At 39.4% G+C, this 20,347-nt stretch overlaps 1 protein-coding gene across 1 annotated transcript in view; it reads left to right on the top strand.

Moving 5' to 3' along the window:
- Positions 1-20,347, top strand: part of GRIP1 (glutamate receptor interacting protein 1) — a 243,127-nt gene that overhangs the window by 51,278 nt on the left and 171,502 nt on the right. The window lies entirely within an intron of this gene.

Raw genomic sequence — 20,347 nt, 5'->3', positions numbered from 1 at the left:
AGGGATGTTTGCCTACATAGAGGAATGGCACACAAACTATTGACCAGGGATGGAGTCTATCAAGATGTGAAAAAAGCTTATTTACCTAGAGTTTTATTTTATAAATCATACAAAAGTTAAAGAACAGGGTGGAAATACTACTGCATGTTAAGATACGGGCATGTGAGAAAATCCAGAAACCAGAGTGAGTTCTGAGGTGAAGATCAATGGAGAGAGAAATGAAAGCAAGTTGTCATTAGTATATACTAGAAACCAGCAGTAGTTTAGGGAACAAATCACGAGCTGAGAATGGGCATAATATACTAGTAATAGATGACTTCAATTATTCAAACATCTGTTGGAGCATTCTCCCCCTCCCCTATCTCTCTGCCTTTCCCTATCCCTGTTCTCCCTCCTTTCCCTCTCTTCTCCCTCTATCCATCCCCTTCCCATGTGTTCATTCTCTTTCCCCCTCTCCCTCTTTCCTTCTTTCCTTTTCCTCCCTCCCTCTGCTTCCTTCTTCTTTTCTCTCTCTGTTTCTTTTCTTCTTCCTCCTCCTTTTCCTTCTCCTTTCTTTTCCTTCTCCCTCATTCATCTTCCACACTCTTCCTCCTCCCTCTCTCCTTCCTTCCTCCTCCTCCTTCTTCTTCTTCCTTCTCCTCCTCTCTCCTCTTTTCTCTCTGTCCTCTCTCCTCTCCCCTCTCCTTTCTTTTTCCTCTCTTCCAAATCAAAGCAGCTAATAATTTCTTACCTTAATGATAAATTTCATCCTTCAAAAGACAGAGGAAGCAATGAAACTCTGCTATTCTGGACCTGATTCTCACTATTAAGTAAAAACTGGTTGCTGTAGTAAAAATGGGGTGATTTTCAAGGGGAGATGGCCCTAAGAACTTTAATATGACCACTCATTCTTTTTTTTTTGCCTTTTGGAGGGCAATTGGGGTAAGTAACTTGCCCAAGGTCACACGGCTAAGTTGTGTGTGTGTGTGTGTGTGTGTGTGTGTGTGTGTGTGTGTTAAGTGTCTGAGGCCAAATCCAAACCCAGGTCCTCCTGACTCCAGGGCCTGCGCTTTACTCACTGCACCACCTAACCGCCCCAGTGACCACTCATTCTTAAAATTTATGATAGAAGGAATTTAGCCATGCTCTGATACCCACCTTACATTTTGTAGAATAAATTTCAAATGGTCCTAAGCCTAGATGTTTTATAGAATTCCATGACCCAAAATTTTACATAAGTCTTCCCAGGAGGATTTAGAAACCCTCAAGAATGAAATTCTAAAGACACATAAAGAGGAATGATTCTGATGAGAAAATGAGGGAGCTATCTAGAGAGAAAATTATGGAAAACATAGAAAACATGTTATCCAACTTAGACTTTAAAAAGACATTCAAGTCCAAATATCAGAAAATGGATTCAGTCAACAAAACCAAATTGCTGTCCTTTTGAAAATAGTGTCTGGAGTAATAAAGTTTACTGTGAGCTAAAGCTGGAATCCTAAAAACAAGAGAAAGAGGCTTGTTGTTAGCTAGATTTGGGGAAAGAGTCATATCCTAGTAGGGATAGAACTTGGGATGGATGAAATGATGATAACTGGCAACATAGAAAAAAAACTAATTTTATTTTGCTTCTGTTTTCTCTTCTGAGAATAATCTTTGGGCTATAGAGGGGAAAAGTGGCTAAATCCAAGAGAAATAAAGAGAGAGTAAGAGAGTATCCCTTGCCCGTAAGTTCAAGGCATCAAACTCAGATGGCCTGCCTCCCAGGTGACTGAAAGAACTGGCTTATTTAATTCCTGAGCTCCTGCCAACAATCTTTAGAAAGGTCATGGAGAGTGGGAGGTCCTGAAAGACTGGAGGAGAACAAATGTTCTGATCTTCAGAAATAGGAAGAATAGAATCTTCACACAGTAGACCAATTAGCTTGACTGATTCCTGGCAAAATCCTAGAACATATTAAAGGAGTTGTTAGGGACCAGGTAATAGGAAAAGTTCAAGAGAGTCACTATGACTTCATCAAAAACAGATCATGAAAAAAAAAAGAACATCATGCTAGATTCACCTTATTTCTGTTTTGTTTTGTTTTTTTGCTGGACTATAAACTAGTCATTCAGGAAAGTTCTGCAGATATGATGTACGCAAATTTTAGCAAAACATTTCATAAATTTTCTCGTGTTTTCTTTGTGGAAGAGGTGGAAAGAAATGGGCTAGTGAGGTGACAGTAAGATTAATTGGATAGATGCATAGTTTGTTGAATAGTAGAACCTAGACTAGTCATTAGCCATTCACTGTCAACTTGGAACAAGCATTCTTTCTTTTTTTTTAAGCAATTGGGGTTAAGTAACTTGCTCAAGGTTACATGGCCAATTATTTCTGGGTGTGGTGCTAAGTATCTGAGCCCGGATTCGATCCCAGGTCTCCCGACTCTGGGGCCTGCGCTCTTACTGGAACGAGCTTTCTAATAGGATAATTCCATGTATAAGGACTCCCAGTATGATCCATAGGAGACTCTTTCACTGTGATGGCAATGATATCTGATTCTGTACTAGGATGTCTACTTGTCACAGGCAGATTTTCTAGACTTAGCATTTTTATCATTGCCTTGGATGAAGGTGCAGAATGGATATTTATCAGGATAACTAACATCTTGGATGAGAGTCAGGATGCAGAAAGGTCTCTACAGGCTAGAATATTGGAATAAATTTAATTGGATAAAATTTAATAGAGATTAATGTAAAACCTTCTGTTTGGGTTACAAATTCATTTTTGTAAGTACAAGATGGGCAGTGAGATATAGCTAGATAACAATTTATCTGAAAAAGATCTGCGGATTTCAGTCAACTATCCCTTAGTTGTTATTACTTTTTCCTTCCTCAAATTACGTACAAATATGCATGTATATATACTCACATGTACACATGTACATGGTGATATGCACATACATGTATATACACATTGTGTATGTGCATATGTACACTATTTAACACAAACCATATAAATATATATTTATACATAATTGTGTGTGTGTGTGTGTGTTGTGTGTGTATAAGTGTTGAATCTCTACCAGGATAGAACAAAGAACTATTTTTTTTATATATTTGTATACTTAGCACAGTGTTTTATTAAGAGAGGCATAGTATTCAAGACTGCAGAGATGATAATAATGACTATATCTGGGCAGCTAGGTGGCGCCATAGTGGATAGTGCACTAGGCTTGGAATAGGCAAGACTCCTCTTCCTGAGTTCAAATATGGCCTCAGACACTTACTGGTTGTGTGACCCTGGGTGAGTCACTTCACCCTGTTTGCCTGTTTCCTTACCTGTCAAGTGAGCTGGAGAAGGAAGGACAAACCATCTTAGTATCTTTGCTAAGAAAACCCCAAATGGGGTGACAAAGAGTCAGACATGACTGAAATGACTCGTCAACCACAAAGACTACATCCAGAGTCTTATAGTAACTTGGGAGAGGGGGTACACACATTTTAAGACACATTAATAGACCAACTACAATTCCATGAGGTTCATGATAAAACACACTCCTCACCTCCAGATAGACAATGGACTCAGAATACAGATTGAAGCTTTTTGGAGGTTGTGGGGGAGGACAGAATCAATGCAGGAATTTGTTTTTGCTTTACTCTACATGTTTATAATGGGTTTTTTTCTCTTATTTTCTCAATGTTGACAGGAGAAATAGGGGGTAGAGAGAAAATATAGATTTGGTAATAAAATAAAATTGAATTTTTTTTAAAGGACATTGAGGGTGCCTAAGTGGCACAGTGAATAGAGCTGAATAGAGCACCAGCCCTGGAGTCAGGAGGACCTGAGTTCAAATCTGGCCTCAGACACTTAACACAAAAAAAACTAGCCATGTGACCTTGGGCAAGTCACTTAACCCCAATTGCCCTCCAAAAAGCAAAAAAAGGACATTGAAAAACTAGAGAACACCCAAAGGAGGTTGTCCAAGGTGGTTAGTTCATCACAGATCAGGCCAGTGTAAGCTTATCTGAACATAATGGGGAAGGAGAAGAGAAACTTTAGAAGAAACTTTGATTTAAAAAAATCTCTAACTATTTGGAAGGTATCACATTTAAGATGAATTCAATTTACTCTGTTCTCAGAAGGTGGAATTAGGAGCAATGGATAGAAGGTACAGAAAGGCAGACGTTGGTTTGATACAAGAAAAAATTTGCCAAAAGTTAGTTCAATCTCTAATTGGAGTGGCCTTCTTCAAGAGGTTCAGTAGTTGGTTTCTCTTCATTACAGAGCTTTTGGGCCAGAGGCTGCAGGGATCTTTGTAAGGTACACAGTAGAAGAGATTGTTGTTCACAGATGGATTGAACTGGGTGACCAATAAGGCCCATTCAAACTCTTAGATGGCGTAATTCCTTTGATTTGGGGAAATAGATGGAAGATTGGGGAAAGCAAATGGTACCTCAATGAAAGGGAGCCAATTGGAGCTGCCCAGCTATGGCGTGGGCTACTCTAGGATATAGTAAGTTCCTCATCTTTGGAAGGAAAGAAACAGAGGCTAAGAATATTATTAAGGTAATTTCCTGTATTAATCTCTTACAATTCTTCGGACACTGAGATTCCATATACGTTCAGAATAATTTACAACTGTCAAATAAATCAGGTCTAGGGGGTTTAAATTGTACATTATTATTGCTTAAGGTTTTAAAGAGGTGATCTCAGGGAGACAGTTCTTAGATGAAAAGCTTCAATAGAAGATAAATTTGGATTAGAAATTGGAAAAGGCTTTCGAATCAGTGCTGTTCCTTGTGAGCACATGAGCAAGACTGTAACTTAAGCATCATAGTTCCCTGGAGCGAGCTTGAGAGGCAGAGATCAAGAAGAGATAGATAGTGGTTATTTGTAGTAGGGACAGTCACCTTTTCTACCCAAGGCTCCTTTTATTTCAATGTCTTATAGAAAAATCCCTGCCAACAAATTGTGTAATTGAAACAAAAAAAAGAAACCCTTTTACTTTCTCTAATTTGTTGTCGGTCTCTGGAGCAGTTGTGTAAGCCTGAAGTAAGAGATAAATGTATGTTGGGCTGACAACTTCGAGGCACTGAATTAGGAATAAAGAATTGTTTTAAAATAGTAGCTGTGATTAGCTACCAAAGGCTGAGTCCTTGAACCACATCATTTTCTTTAGTAATGAAACAAACTGGCAGGTGCCGTTTACTGATGGGAGAGGTTTAAATTCTATTTATTTTTATGAGGAATGAGAACAAGCATTCAGCCTGAAATGAGGGGGGGAGTGTGAAAATCTTTACCTTAATCTTTCTTCACAAGAAAATTTAATCTAGGGTACATTAGTGTTCATCTTGGTGAGAGTCTCAGTAGCCCTGACTAAGCTAGGCTGTCTCCTGTAAATTAAGTTTTCTTCTTGATAAGAAAGTATAATCGAAGTCTTTTCCAAGGAGGACCAAAAATTAACAGACAAGACAATTGGTTTGGTGATATGATACATGGGAGATTTTTTCCCTAGAAAATCAATGATGACTGGTTCATCTCTAAAAACGTAGCTGGATTGTCCAGGAGGCTCCTTACTAGGCCCATATTGAAGTGAAGCATTTACTCTGGGTCCATCCACTCTCTAGAACACTTTTTTTTTGGTGATCCATGGGGCTTCACACAGCAGGGGAAATAGAAGGACTGCTTCTTCTTCCTAAAGCCCCCTCCTCTGTTCCCACATTGGGATCTGGACCCAATTACCTTGAGGGAGAAGAAGTTATTGACAGAATAGGGTGAGAAATAGGACACAGACTGTACAGTTCCCATGTGAGCCAGAATTAAGTAGTAGCCAGGAAGGCCTCAGTTCAAATTCAGTCTCAAACACTTCTGAGCTCTGTGACCCTGGATAAGTCCTTAACCTCTGACTGCCTTAGTTTCTTGGACTATAAAACAGAGATAACAATAACACCCACCTCCCAGAGTCATTGAAGATAAAATGAGATTTATGCAGTACCTAGAACATAGTAGGTGCATAATAAATGCTTCCTTCCTTGTGCTTAGTGAGACATTTACATAACAGCCTACTAGGAACCAAGACAGACTTCTTGTCTTATTTGCTTAGTCCCAAGTTGAGGGTGAGGGGCAGCAAGGGGGTGGTGGTGGTGGAGATGGTGGCAGCAGGAGCAGCACTGATAACCTCCAAAATCGCTAACTAGGGTCAGAGAATTTGAGAGGTAGCAGGGACCTCAGCAGCTACTTAGTCTAACATGTTTGTTGTTGTTGCGGAATATGTCACATCCAACTCCTCATGACCCCATTTGGGGTTTTCTTGGCAAAGATACTGTAGTGGTTTACCATTTCCTTCTCTAGTTCATTTTAGAGATGAGGAAACCGAAACATATGGGGTTAAATGACTTACCCAAGGTCACAAAACTAGCAAGTATCTGAGGCTGGATTTGAACTCAGATCTGTGCCACATAACTGCCCAGTCCAACATATACATGAAACAAATCCTTAGCATAACCTACCCAAGAACTCATCATCTAGCCTCTACTGGAAGACCTCCTTTTGAGGTGAGTCATTCCACTTTCGTACAGCTCTAATTGTCACAAAAATTTTTTCTGACACTAAGCTTAAATTTGCTTCTTTGCAGTTTCTAAGCCATTACTCTTGAATATGCTCTCTGGGGTCAAATGAAGTAGAAGTAGGCCAAACTTTCATGTGGCCCCTGAGCCTTCCATTCTCCAGACTAAACATGGCCAATGTCATTTTAACCAAACCTTAGATGACATGAATTCGAGGTTCTTCACCATTCTTCACCCCTCCTGTGTATAGGCTTATCCTCTTGCCTGTCCATGGACAGGCAACACCCTCCCCCCAACACACACACACACACAACCCCCATGACTGTCTTCACTGGGGAATGAGGTGTAGTACTGGTGATGTCCTTTCTGCTTCCTCTTGGTTGACTTCACAAACACGGTTTTATCTCATGCTAACCAGGTGCTTCTAGGAGCATTTTCCTCTGGTATCCAAGGAGTTTTCCCTTGCCCCAACAGGTAAACCACACATCATATTTGGAAATACCAAATTTAAGTACATTAGATCTAAATAGGATAGTTGGGGGTTTTTTGTTTGTTTTCTTCATTGAAACTGTTATTTGTCCTTCCTTTTCAAAGCCATGACATTAGGAAGGTGATTCCATGACTTGCAAGTGAATTGGATTTAAGTGAGGGAGGGCTGTGCAAAGTCACCAGCCTCACTTTCTGCTCTGAGCCATCTGGGTCCAGTGGCAAGATATAGATCAGGACAACTGGAGATGGCCCAGGAGACAGTGGGAGACATTGGCCTTTTTAAGCTGAGGTCTTTAGTAGGTCTCAGTTTGACTGAGGCAAAGTCCATTCAGTGATTAAGGCTAAGTAAGAAATGAGGTAAAAAATGGCCTCTTGTATCTAGTAAAAAAAAAAATCAGTCTGGGAGGGGAAGATCCTCAGGGTTTCTGACCCAAACTGAAACAATTACTATTTACATTCACTCTGAGCCATCAGGGCCCAAACAATTAGCAAATGAGGCCTGGGCTGAGACCTAGAGTTGGCCGATCAGTGAGAAACATAGTGATTTGGGTTTATTGATGTATCTTGAATAAGAATTTGAGTGCCATCAATATATTAATATCTTGTTTTCAGTTTGTAATAAAGAAATCTATATATTTACAGCTGTCTAAAATCTAGGCTTAATGCTAATCTAAATATTGTCCAGTGTCTTTATAGTTGAAAATGAGTTTTGGGGCAGCCAGGTGGCTCAGCGAGTAAGAGCACCGGCTCCAGTGTTGGGATGACCTGGGGATCAAATCCGGGGTCAGATACTTAGCACCACACCCAGAAATAACTGGCCATGTAACCTTGAGCAAGTTACTTAACCCCAATTGCTTAAAAAAAAAAAAAAGAAAATGAGTTTAGCATATTCACAGTCTTCCACAAGAATATTGAAGTAGGCATTAAAATGTCTATATTCCATTTCTTACTCTGTTCCATCCACTTCTTGTGATATTGGTCACTTAATCTCAGAGTAACAGGTCCTTCCATCTGCAAAATAAGAAATGTGATATCTACTCGTGCCATCTCACAAGATTGTGAAAATCATGTAGGGTTTTGAACTTTGTAGAAGGTAGGCAACATATATAGTCAAGTATTATCATTCAGCCAGAGTTATGGGCATTTTTTTTAAGTATTGCTTATATAGTTACATAGAAAAGTGATTCCTTAACTTTTAGGAAACCAGGAAGATATGTTTAAATGTATAAAGGAAATAGATAGATGAAAAAAAGATTTTTAGGGGCAGCTAGGTGATGCAGTGAATAGAGCACTGGCCCTGGAGTCAGGAGGACCTGAGTTCAATTCTGGTCTCAGACACTTCACACAAAAATATCTAGCCATGTGACCTTGGGCAAGTCACTTAACCCCAATTGCCCTCCAAAAAGCAAAAAATAAAAAGATCTTTAAAATCCAAAGGCTCATTCATCTTTGCAGCAGTACACTTACACACACACACACACACACACACACACACACACACAGAGGATTCTGGTCTTATAGTCAAAAACCTGGTTCATGTTCTGCTGCAGACGATAGCCATATGACCAGTAGCAAACCACCTTAAGCCTCGAAACTGAGGCTCCTCTGTAAAATGAGAATATTTGAACTGCTTAATCCGCAGAATTATCGTGAGACTAACATTTTGTGAAGTTTTTATCCTACTCTATAAATAATGAGTTGTTATTGTGTGTCACGAGAAAGGAATCAAACCAGACCAGCCTATTAAAATGTACACATGGGAAGGCCTATTGTAACATTTCAGATATCATCAATTGGTAATTTAACATCTCAGTGATTGAAACGCTCACGCAAAGCATGAAATTTAGTTTATTGAGATTCAATTCTAAATGTCAAAGATAGCTTAGAGTAGCATTTCAAATCAAGAAAATATAAAAATAGCAGAATTTGGGGATGAAGCTTCTATTCACCTTGGGGAATGAGGGCTTATAGTGTCTCCTAAATAGTTTCTATCTTGGGTGGTGTAGTGAATCCATCCCTTACTAGCTGTGTGATCCTGGACAAGTCACTTAACTTCTACCTCAGTTTCCTTATATGTAAAATGAGGATAATGATAGTACCTACTTCCCATCATGAGCACACCTTTTACCAGTGCAGACTGACTGATGCCCATGTGTTAGTTAGTAGCTGAGTCCTAGAGTATGTAAAGAGACAGTGACTTACTCTGGCTTACATAGCTAGTAAATGTTAAATGGGGGGGGGGGGGTAGGTGGCTCAGCAAGTAAGAGCACCGGCTCCAGTGTTGGGATGACCTGGGGATCAAATCTGGGCTCAGATACTTAGCACCACACCCAGAAATAACTGGCCATGTAACCTTGAGCAAGTTACTTAACCCTGATTGCTTAATAAAAAAAATGTTAAATGGGGGGATTTGAACACAGGTGTTCCTGATTGTCAGCTTTCTGTCCACAGCATTGTATTCTCTCAATAAATAATATAAACTATCAAGCACGGTGTGTCTTTGGTCATGAAAGAGAATACCCAGAGACCTTTATATCTGTCCTTCAATCACATGTGCTCTATCCGGGTGAAAGGACCCAATCCTACCAGCCAGCATCAAAAGATAAGTTCCTATCTCAAAATTAGCCAAACTTCCTCCGAATAATTATATGATAAAAAGATACAACAGGATAGGACACAAACCTGTTTAAAGTTTCAGATATATCACAAACAATAAGTCTTTGAGTGGGCAAGGCATATGTTACTATCCCCATTTACAAATGAAGAAAACTGAGACTGTAAGAGGTTAAATGACTTATCTAAGGTCACTTGTCAAGTTGGGGTTTCTGATTCTAGATCAGAGCTGTAAATAGAACATGAGATCTCAAGCTTTGCCTTAGAAATGTCAATATGTTCCCAGGGAGGAAGAGGGAAGGAACATGGCTTCCTCACCATTATGGTCTAGAGCAAGGGTTGGGGAACCTGCGGCCTCAGGTCCACATGTAGCCCTCTAGGTCTTCAAGTGCAGCCCTTTGCCTGAATCCGAACTTTGTTCTGTGAAGTTTGGGTTCAGTCAAAAAGCTGCTAATGCAAGTATTTACAAGTATATTATAAGTATAAATACAAGTATTTATAAGTATAAAGCTGTTAATAAAAGTATTTATTAAATGCCCCCTATATACCAATCACAGTCTCATTGCTAGAGATTCAAAGACAGGTGAAAATAGTATGATAAAAAGGATGAAAAAAGATATCTTCAAGGAGCCCACAATCTAATGATACAGGTAATTGTAGATCTATGTAGTAATATACTTGTGTGCATCTTTGATCTGTGTATTTTGTTATTCATTCATTTTCAGTCATCCCCCCCCCCCATTTAACATGACTCTTTGTGACCCCATTTGGAGTCTTTGTGGCAGAGGTACCTTATCCTTCTCTAGCTCATTTTTTCAGATGAGGAAACTGAGGCAAACAGGGTTAAGTGACTTGTCCAGTTCCCAGCAAATAAGTGTCTGAGGCTAGATTTGAACTCAGGAAGATGAGTCTTCCAGACTCTACACCTGACACTCTATCTGTTGTGCCACAAAGCTGCCCCTATCTGTATAGACTTGTGTGCATGTTTTATGTGTTGTGTTTTATGTGTATGTACATATATGCACACATATATATGCACATCTATATGTATCTTGGGCTCATGCTACAGTTGGACAAGGGACAGAGTCTAGAATTTAGTCGTAGAGGACAGATTCTATCAGTTTATCTTTCCAAGATAAATAAATGTCGGTTATTTTTGTTGCTGGCATTACTATTTTCACGCTCACCATTGTTATCAGGCTGTCCTCTTTCATTATCACTCTAGCTTCTCAGTGCTGTTGATGATGTGTAGAGAGGTAGTCTTACACACAAACCTTCAATGGAGAACTTTATGTTTCTGGAATATCCCCCCTGGGAACCCTGAAGCCCAAGAATCTTTGGCCAGCAGTTTTTTTTTTCATTGTTACTATCTGCTTTTTATATACCGCACATTCACTCCTTCATATACATACACTCATCCAATCTGACAGCAGTACCCCATTGAAAACATTCCAGATAGGTGACGGCTTATCCTATTTCTAAAAGATCCCAACAAACTGCTTGGATCCACCGTAACGGCTCATTCCAGTGTTAATCAGAGTACTCGTGGTCAGAAAAACTTGTTCCCAGGGTTGTGTCTCTCAGACTGTAAACGAGGGGTCTTAGGGAGATTGGGAAGAAATCCTGACAGGAACACGGAGATGGAAACAGCCTTGCCAGCTGGGTCTCAGTGATTTCATTTCTTTCTCCCCCTTGGCTTCATCTTGATACTGACAGTGTCCTCTCCATTGAGTTACCATTTACTTCTCACTTCTTTATGCGCCTGTATTGATTTCTTTTACATTCTGGGGACATGGTCTAACACATGCTGTGCAGGACTCTGAAAGGTCAGTATTCATTTCTGGGCCTCAGGAGTGTTTTCTGTGTTGCTTGTAGATGAAAATGAGACCAAGTCTCCCGTATAGGATAGTGAATTTAGAGCTGGAGTTGATCTGATCATCTGACACATAGAGAATGATGGATTTAGAGATGGAGTTCATTTAGTCCAGTGCCTTTATTTTTTACAGGTGGGGAAACCATGGTCCAGAGAAATGCAGTGATTTGTCTAAAGTCACATAAGTAGTAAAGGACAGAGCTAGGATTGGAACACTGATGTTTGGGCTTCCAGTCTATCCTTCTGTAATGTGATAAAGGACTCGTAATGATTTTTTTTCCAATTTGACACATAATTATCCCAGTGCTTGGATGTAAAGGGCCTTACAGGATGCTCGTGCAACGATATACATAGTATCCTTGCTCTCAAGTAGCTTACAGTCAATTTGAAGAAACAGGCAATTTGAGAAGGAAGTAATATTTGAATGGCAAGAACATAGGGTTGGGTTAATTCAGGACAAGAATAGTAGGTCATTGTTGAGTTGTTTTTCAATTTTGTCCAACTCTTCATGATCTCATTTGGGGTTTTCTTGGCAGAGGTACTGGAGTGGTTTGCCATTTCCTTCTCCAGCTCATTTTACAGATGAGGAAACTAAGGCAAACAGGGTTAAGTGACTTGCCCAGGATCACACAGCTAGTAAATGTCTAAGACTAGATTTGAACTTATGAAGATGAGTCTTCCTGCCTCCAAGACCAGTTTTTTTTTTGTTTTTTGTTTTTTGCTTTTTGGAGAGGGGAATGCAGGGCAATTGGGGTTAAGTGACTTGCCCAAGGTCACACAGCTAATTTTTGTGTTAAGTGTCTGAGGCCGGATCTGAACCCAGGTCCTCCTGACTCCAGGGCCAGTGCTCTATTTACTGTGCCACCTAGCCACCCCAAAAACCAAAGATTTTTAAGCAATAGTAAAGCAAGACTTACTTAAAAGGGATGCCAGTGGTTCCATGACATCTCGGGAAATGGTTTCAGAGTTGTCAGAATATTGCTCCTTTGTCTTCTATCTCTCAGCATCTTAATAAATTCTCAAATCCAGTGGTCCCTTTATGCTTACCAACTCCACAAAGATTATTTCCCAGGATCTCTACTGTATCTTTTCTCCTCGTTTCTAGGCAGACAGCCAAGGTTCCATTGCAATATCATTGCCCACTCTGTTCTTGATCTTGGCACATGAAAAACTTCTAATAAATTAATATACTGTTGTTATTAGAAGTTCCCCAATTTTTTTAATTTCGCATGAGTGTATTGAAAATTAATGGTGACTGGGTGAAGAGGGAGAAAGAAGTGGGGGAGGGTTAATTCTTTTATCTAAATATATTTTTTAAAAAACTGGAAACCATTGACTAAAGTGCCAGAGAAAATCCTCTTTGCATATTAAGTTCCTTTGAGGTCATGTACGTTTATGAACTGGCTTTGGATTCCTTTTGCTCTTAGAGTGGCTGAGCAGACAAGGTCTCTTGACTTTAGGTCAGAAGGTGGACGTTTTTCATGGCACATTGCTGAACTATGTATTTAATAAGCAAGGATTATGTTTCTCTGCAGTTAAGGGCCTGTTTTCAGTTCTTTCTTTCAAAACCAATAAACAGACCGAAGAACTACTCTCCATAATGTGACCTGGAAGTCTGTGACTGTGTAGTTAACCACAGCCAGTGGTTCGTGACAGCCCTATAATTGTAAGGGTGTCTTTTTGTGTAGGTCCTAGTAAACCCACTCTTCAGAAAAATATGGCAGAATATGTTTTCCATAATTCCCTCCTTCCTTCCCCCTCCCCCACATACCCATGAAGAGAAAGGGACTTAGGCTTGTACATACTCTAAATAGTGAGAGAAGGGACAAGTAATACCACCCTGCCCCCAGTACCCTATCCTCACAACAGGGGAGTTGGGGGGGAAGGAGGAGAAATGGATCAGGTTATAGGTGGTCTTTGATACCACTGAAAGCTATGTAGCCAATTATTAGAGTTTTACAAATGGTGCAACATTCCTGTAATGCAATTGAAAGGTAGTTGTGACTGTGGGTTGCAGAGTAATCCCATTTTAGGCCGTAGGAATTCTGGGTCATTCTTTTGCCCTGCTGACTAAGTGCTCCTTAGGCAACGATAAAAGGTGTTCAGTAGCCCAGCTGAACAATGTCTCCCTCTCAGGAGCGAGCTCAACAATCCCATTTCTTCCCTTGGTATTCCTGGCAGAAGCATTTTTCCCTTCCCCTAGAATACAAAGCTCTCAGGGTGTCTGAAAGCAGTGTCCTATATAGCAGGGTATTATGTAGCTTGCTGACCCACTCCACCACTTGATTTCTTGCCCAGATTTTAATTAGCTGTTTCTTTGATAACTCTAACATGGGTCTGGGGATGACTGAATATAATACAGCAAATGACGGAGGGCCAGGAAGCCAATACTCACTGATTGTTCCTGATTCTCACCAGGAAGACGCATTCAATTCAACAAACTTTTATTAAGCACCTACAGTGTACTTTTGGGGTTACCCAAGGAGGATGACATTAGCCCTGCCTTAAGCACCAGCCTATCCAGGCAATATAAGGCAAAAGAGGTTTGCATTCTAATTCTGTAAGTAGTTGCTTAACCTTTACTGTTCCTTAGTTTTTTCATCTGTAAAGATAGGATGCCATCCCTTACCTTGCCCAAGTCATTGGGCCACCAGTGGAAGACACCTAAAAGGTAATGACCCACTTTGTAATTTTAAAGGACCCTATGAATCTAAGCTTCAGTTACTGTTGTGGTGGTGATTATGATCTTTTCTTCTCTGTGTTTCTGGCTTGTGAGAGACTGAGGTCAAAGCCAAAAGTGGAATGAATCATCTGGGTCACGAGCAGTGCCTAGCTGGTGGAGGTGAGGGGGATACCTTGTACTTGACAGAGCAGGAAATGTGCACAATTTGTCAGCAGATTTACTAGGAGCTGTCATTTCAAATTCATTGTAGTCTAAAGCACAGCACAGTGTACTGTGCCACCTAGCCACCCCCAAAATGGATGTTAAAAATTGTTTTCACAAGTAACTAGGCAAAAATAAAATATTAAATAAAAGCTTGAAAAGAAAACTCCAAGCAGAATCAGGAAGAATTGGACAGGAGTGTAGTGAATAGAGCACTGGCCCTGGAGTCAGGAGGACCTGAGTTCAAATCCAGCCTCAGACACTTAACACTTACTAGCCATGTGACCTTGGGCAAGTCACTTAACCCCAATTGCCCTCCAAAAAAGGCAAAAAAAAAAAAAAGGAAGAATTGGACATGACTAAATAACAACCATAAGATTAAAGCTCAAAGTTTAACCCTACAAGTATATTTCTTTAAAACTTTCCTGCTTTTGCCCAGTATATATAGCTTCACCAGTGTACCTATTTAAAATCCCCTTGAGGTTCCTTGTAGATGGCATCTGAGTTGTTTCAAAGATGCCCAGTGGTATTCAATAAGGTCTTGGGTCACTCTGTGTCCTTTTATCCCTTATAGAGTGTTTCCTTAACGTCAGAACAATCTGTTGAGGTTCTTATAATAAGAAAAGGGAGCAGAGGTTATGATTCTCGCTGTAAATCCACTGTGCCTGCTGTCCTTTGACTATCCAAATAAAGTCGTAGGTCAGAAATTGAATGCTTCTGGGATGCTAGTCACTGAATTCGCACAATTCAGAGGCCAGACAGTCTATGGATATTAAAACAGATTTCACTTTAATCCAATTATACTGATAATGTCATTTGAAAAATATATCTAATTTTCTTCCTATGAAGAAATAATAATTGATTTTCATAGTGATTGACATTTATGTAGTATTTTACATTCATTATCTTATTTCTTAAATTACTTATTCCACAACCAGAGCATATAAACTCACTTGCTGTCAGTAATTCATTCTGGTAAAAAACTCACACTTCATTAATCCCATGAATATTTTCTTTATTATGGTCATTGTTGGAAAGTCAGCTAGGATTCGAATGTTTTTATTCTCATCTTTATCATAAAGATGTATTGCTTGGCAGTGTTTCTAATTCTCCCCCATCTTAACAAAAAGAGGATGTATTTTCTGTATTAATGTGAAAATTATGAGAGGCATTGTTGCATAATGAATAGAACCAGCTTTGGACCAAGGAAATTCTGGCTGTGTTACCCTAAGGAAGTCATTTAACTTGGGGGTCCCAAGCAATATGCAAAACACCCTAGTTTGGCAGGAACCAGATTAAAATGTAACTGGGAAATATTTAACAAAATAAGTAAAATATAGAACAACATAGATAATGCTAATATGTGGTTTTCTAAACCAATATGCAGCTGCAGGGATCTGTTTCTATTTCAGTTCGACACTATGTCCTAGACTACTCTCTAAGGCTGTAAGTTACAGAGAAGGTTATGACCTGCTTTGGTAGAGGGAATTGTCTCATCTCTTTATTTCCTAATATGAAAAATGCTGCTAGAACTGATTTGTGTTTTATCCATTCATGTGGTTAGACCACTACCAACAGCTTATAGAATATGACCTTTTCAGAAATAAGTTAATTGAATTATTATTATTTCCACTCTTCATCAATGGGAGTACCCTATTGCTAAACTAGATAAAATAGAAAAGTTTTAAAAAATAAACGTTAAAAAATAGCAGGTGTGTGTGTGTGTGTGTGTGTGTGTGTGTGTGTGTGTGTGTGTAAGAGAGGAGGAGGAGGAGTGCATAATTATTTGGGACAACCAATACACATACACACACACACACTTATTTTGCTTTTGGGAGGGACAGTTGGGGTTAAGTGACTTGCTCAAGGTCACACAGCTGGTAAATGTTAAATGTCTGAAGCCAGATTTGAACTCAGGTTCTCCTGGCTCCAGGGCCGGTGCTTTATTTACTGCGCTACGCAGCTGCCCCAAGAACCAGTAATTTTAATTTACTTTCATTATGTAACATCAATGATCGTCGTACATGTGCTTCTGTTGACAGAATTGCAGAATATCATTCCCTTACCAACTGGAATCAGATTAAGCTGGTTTCCCCACCATTAGTCAGCTTTCTCTTAGTTTAGTACCACATACAAATCGATTTCTGTGATCACTTTTATTGTGTTTTAAATTGTATGGCTTGTAAGAATGGCTGTTATGCAAGAAAAAGCAAAAGTCATAGTTCTTAAAGAGCATACTTCAATGACTGTTAGAGATATTGTATCAGCTATTGGTATGGGAAAGTAAAAAATTTCAAGGATCATTTGAGCCCATAATGAAATAAGATCAGCCACACTTAAGCACAAAGGAAAATGCAGGTAAACAAAAAAACAACACTGAGAATTGATAAATTAGTGCTGTGAAACAGTCTAATTAATCATCAGAAAATAAGAAAAGACCTCCATTGTTTACTTGTTTCACTCATATCTGACACTTCATGACCTTGGGGTCTTCCTGGCAAAGATGCTGGATTGTTTGCCATTTCCTTCTCCAGCTCATTTTACAGAAGAAGAAACTGAGGCAAACAGGGTTAAGTGACTTGCCGAGGGTCACACAGCTAATAAGTGTTTGAGGTCAGATTTGAACTCAGGAAGATGAGTCATCCTGATTCCAGGTCCAGCGCTCTCTGTGTGCTATGCCCCCCCCCCCAGGTCCCCTCATGACCTTCATAGTGATTTGGAGGGCTTGTTAACTTATTCCTCTACAACAGTGTGTCAAACTCAAACAGAAACAGGAACCACTACTCTGTACATAAGGATATTTGCAGCCCACATTTTGACTGAGAAAACCACATGTTCACATTATCAGTGTCTACTGCATTTTTATTTATTTTGCTAAATATTTCCCAATTACATTTTAATCTGGTTTGTGCCATACTCATGCGTGACACTGCACATATTTGAAACCTCTTCTCTGTAATGCTGCCCAGGCTTTCCAAGTTGGAATAATAGCAAGAAGACCAGTAAGAGAGTATAGCAGTAAATAAGAAAAACACACCAAGAACAATACAAAGACTGGAGTACTGAATATTGGGGGGGGGAGAAATTTTTACTCATAAAATGTGCTTTTTCATTCAAAGATATATTAAAGCCATTGTAAGAAGAATCCAGGTGAGTCTGTAAAATCTATGCATCTTCATAGATTGCATAACATCCATCCCAAAAGGTTTGTGGGATTTTTTTTTGCTTCTGATGAGCCTAGAAGTGTTGTCCTTATTAAAGACATAACCGAACTCTGATCAAAATAATCCCAGACAAAGAAGCAATTTTGGAGATCTGAAGTTACAGAAATTCCCAAATGGGAATGAAATGATGCAAACATGACATTGTACTGTACTACATGTCACAAAAAGTTAAGAAATCTATGCAAGAGAAGGAAATAAACATTTTAATGACCAGAAATTTATCCTATTTAAATTTCATTGATAACCTATGGGAATTAAAAAACAAAATTAATTGTTCTTTAAAAGAAAGAAATTGCATCTACATCCCTTCATTGTTAAAATGGGGAATGATGAGCATTGAATGTTTCATAGAGAGTCAGATGTGGTCAACGTGTTGATTTCTTTTGGGGAAAAAATTTTTAAACCACTGTTTAAAAGAAAAGGTTTTCTGGCTAAGAGAAAGTGAAGGGAATTTGAAATTTGTATTTGGAAAAATACAATGTGATATAGAAACCAAAAACATAAATAAGAGCCAAAAGAAAGAAAGAAAGAAAATTAGCAATATGTAATTTTCCCAAAAGGGGGGAGGGGGAGGGCAATTAAGTGGTACAGTGAATAGAGCACCAGCCCTGGAGTCAGGAGGACCCTAATTCAAATGCGGCCTTAGACACTTGACACATTTACTAGCTGTGTGACCTTGGGCAGGTCACTTAACCCCAAATGCTTTGCCTTCCCACATCCAAAAGAAAAAGAAAAAAAGAAAACCTGTAGGATTTAATCAAGGCTATATCTGGGGAAATAAAAGGTATGAAAAGTTCATCAGTTATATATAATATCTAAAGAAATAAAAATATGGTTTCCTGATGAAGAACAAAGGATGTGTCAAAAATATGTAAACTCAATGACAAGTCATATAAATAAGTGTAGCAAAAAGAAGACATTGGCATATGGAAAAAACATGTTTAATGTAGAAAGTCATAGTTTATTTTAATCAATCAATTTAATTATTTTATGTTGTCCTGAAGAATTCATATGCCACTGTAGATATCAGTACTCAAATGGACACACACACTCTTCAGGGAGCAGTTAAGTGGTGCAAGGTTAGAGTAATGGGACTGGAGTCAGCACAACCTGAATTCAAATTCAGACTCAGTCACTTACTCGCTGTGCAGCCCTGGGCAAGTCACTTAATCTCTTGTCTCCCTCAGTCTTCTCACCTGTAAAATGAGCATGACCTTGGGCAAGTCACTTAACTCTACTTGCCTCAGTTTCCTCATCTGTAAAATGAGCTGGAGAAGGAAATGCAAACCACTCTAGTATCTTTGCCAAGAAAACCCCAAATGGAGTCACAAAGAGTCCGACTGAAATGACTGAACAACAACTAAATGGTGGTAGTAATAGCATCTACGACGTGCCTGCCCTCCCCCCCACCTGACACTTTAGAAATGCTTCCTTCCTTCCTTCTTTCTTTCCGTCAGTTCAGATATTCTCTCTCAGCACAGTTCAGAACTCATCTGTACCCTGTCCTCTTGAGTTACTTCATGTAATTCTTCTCCACATCTTCCTCTAATCCTTCATGAAGGATCCATCCAACCTACTAGAGGTCTGTCTCTGGGCCACTCAATATTTTGTAGATACCAGCGAGGCATTCGGACTCTCCATCTCAGCTTACTCTCACTAAATGGCAAGGTCTCGTCCCCTACTATCCCTGTCAAATATATCTTCGCTGATGCCTTTTCCACCACCACTAACCTACATCTTGTTGGCAGTGTGCTGCAGACTCCTGATACATCCTTCATGTGTCTTTAACTTGCCTTTTTTAGATCATGTGCCGTTGCAATTCTGATTTATTTGTTGTTGAGATTATGCTTTGTGATTTGCAGGCATCATCAAGAGATCTTGGTATTAAAAAGCTAAACTTTTGCAGTCGGGAGCATTTTGGAATCATTCTGTGATATGGTTACTCGGAAGCCCCATTGTTTTTTATAACATTAATACTTTTCCAAAGAAGAGAAACAGAATTCACTGATGTGGTGAGCTCTGAATATCGCACATACAAAAAAATGAAATTGCCTTTATCCTAGTCTATAAGAAATTGCAAGGTACAATTGTGGAAGTCATTTTGGAACAGGCTTTCTGTGTATGTATCATTGAGCAAAGGTCAAAAATCAATAACAAAATTTAAAGGATAAAGATGAGAGGGAGATTCTGCATGTGTTTACGGCCTCTCTAACCTGCCCTATTTAAATAAGTTGCTTAGCCTGAAAAATGGACAGAAATAAAGAGATTAATCTCTATTACTATTTCTTTCAACTTTAATTGATGTGAAACAATCACCAAAGGAATCTGCAAACAACTTAGAGTGGCAAATAGTTTATTGGATATGGTAGAAAAAAAGGCAATGCAAATGTATGGCACATGCTCGTGAACAAAACATTACAAAAGAGCATGATGAAAGAAAGATTGGGCATAGTATTGACTCAAAATAACAGTGAGGAGAATTATAAGAGCAAAGGAACCCAAGGAGAAAGCATGGTGTGCAGCGTGGCTAAGCTGAATCATCCTGAGAGCATCCGGAATGAAGGATGGGAAGGAAGGGAAAAAGAGAAGGGAAGGAAGGTGGATTGGAAGCAAGGAGGAATGGAGAAAGGGGAGGAAGGAGAGAGGGAGGGAGAAAGGTAACGAAGGAAGGAGAGAAGAAAGGAGGAAGTGAAAGAAGGAAGAAAGGGAAGGAAAGAGGGAGGGAAAGAAGGAAGAA

Source organism: Petaurus breviceps, unplaced genomic scaffold (genome assembly GCF_028583685.1).
Source record: "Petaurus breviceps papuanus isolate PSGF00001 unplaced genomic scaffold, PetGlider_PUasm1.0 154, whole genome shotgun sequence".
NCBI classification, from domain to species: Eukaryota; Metazoa; Chordata; class Mammalia; order Diprotodontia; family Petauridae; genus Petaurus; species Petaurus breviceps.
This window is presented reverse-complemented; position numbering and strand designations above follow the sequence as displayed.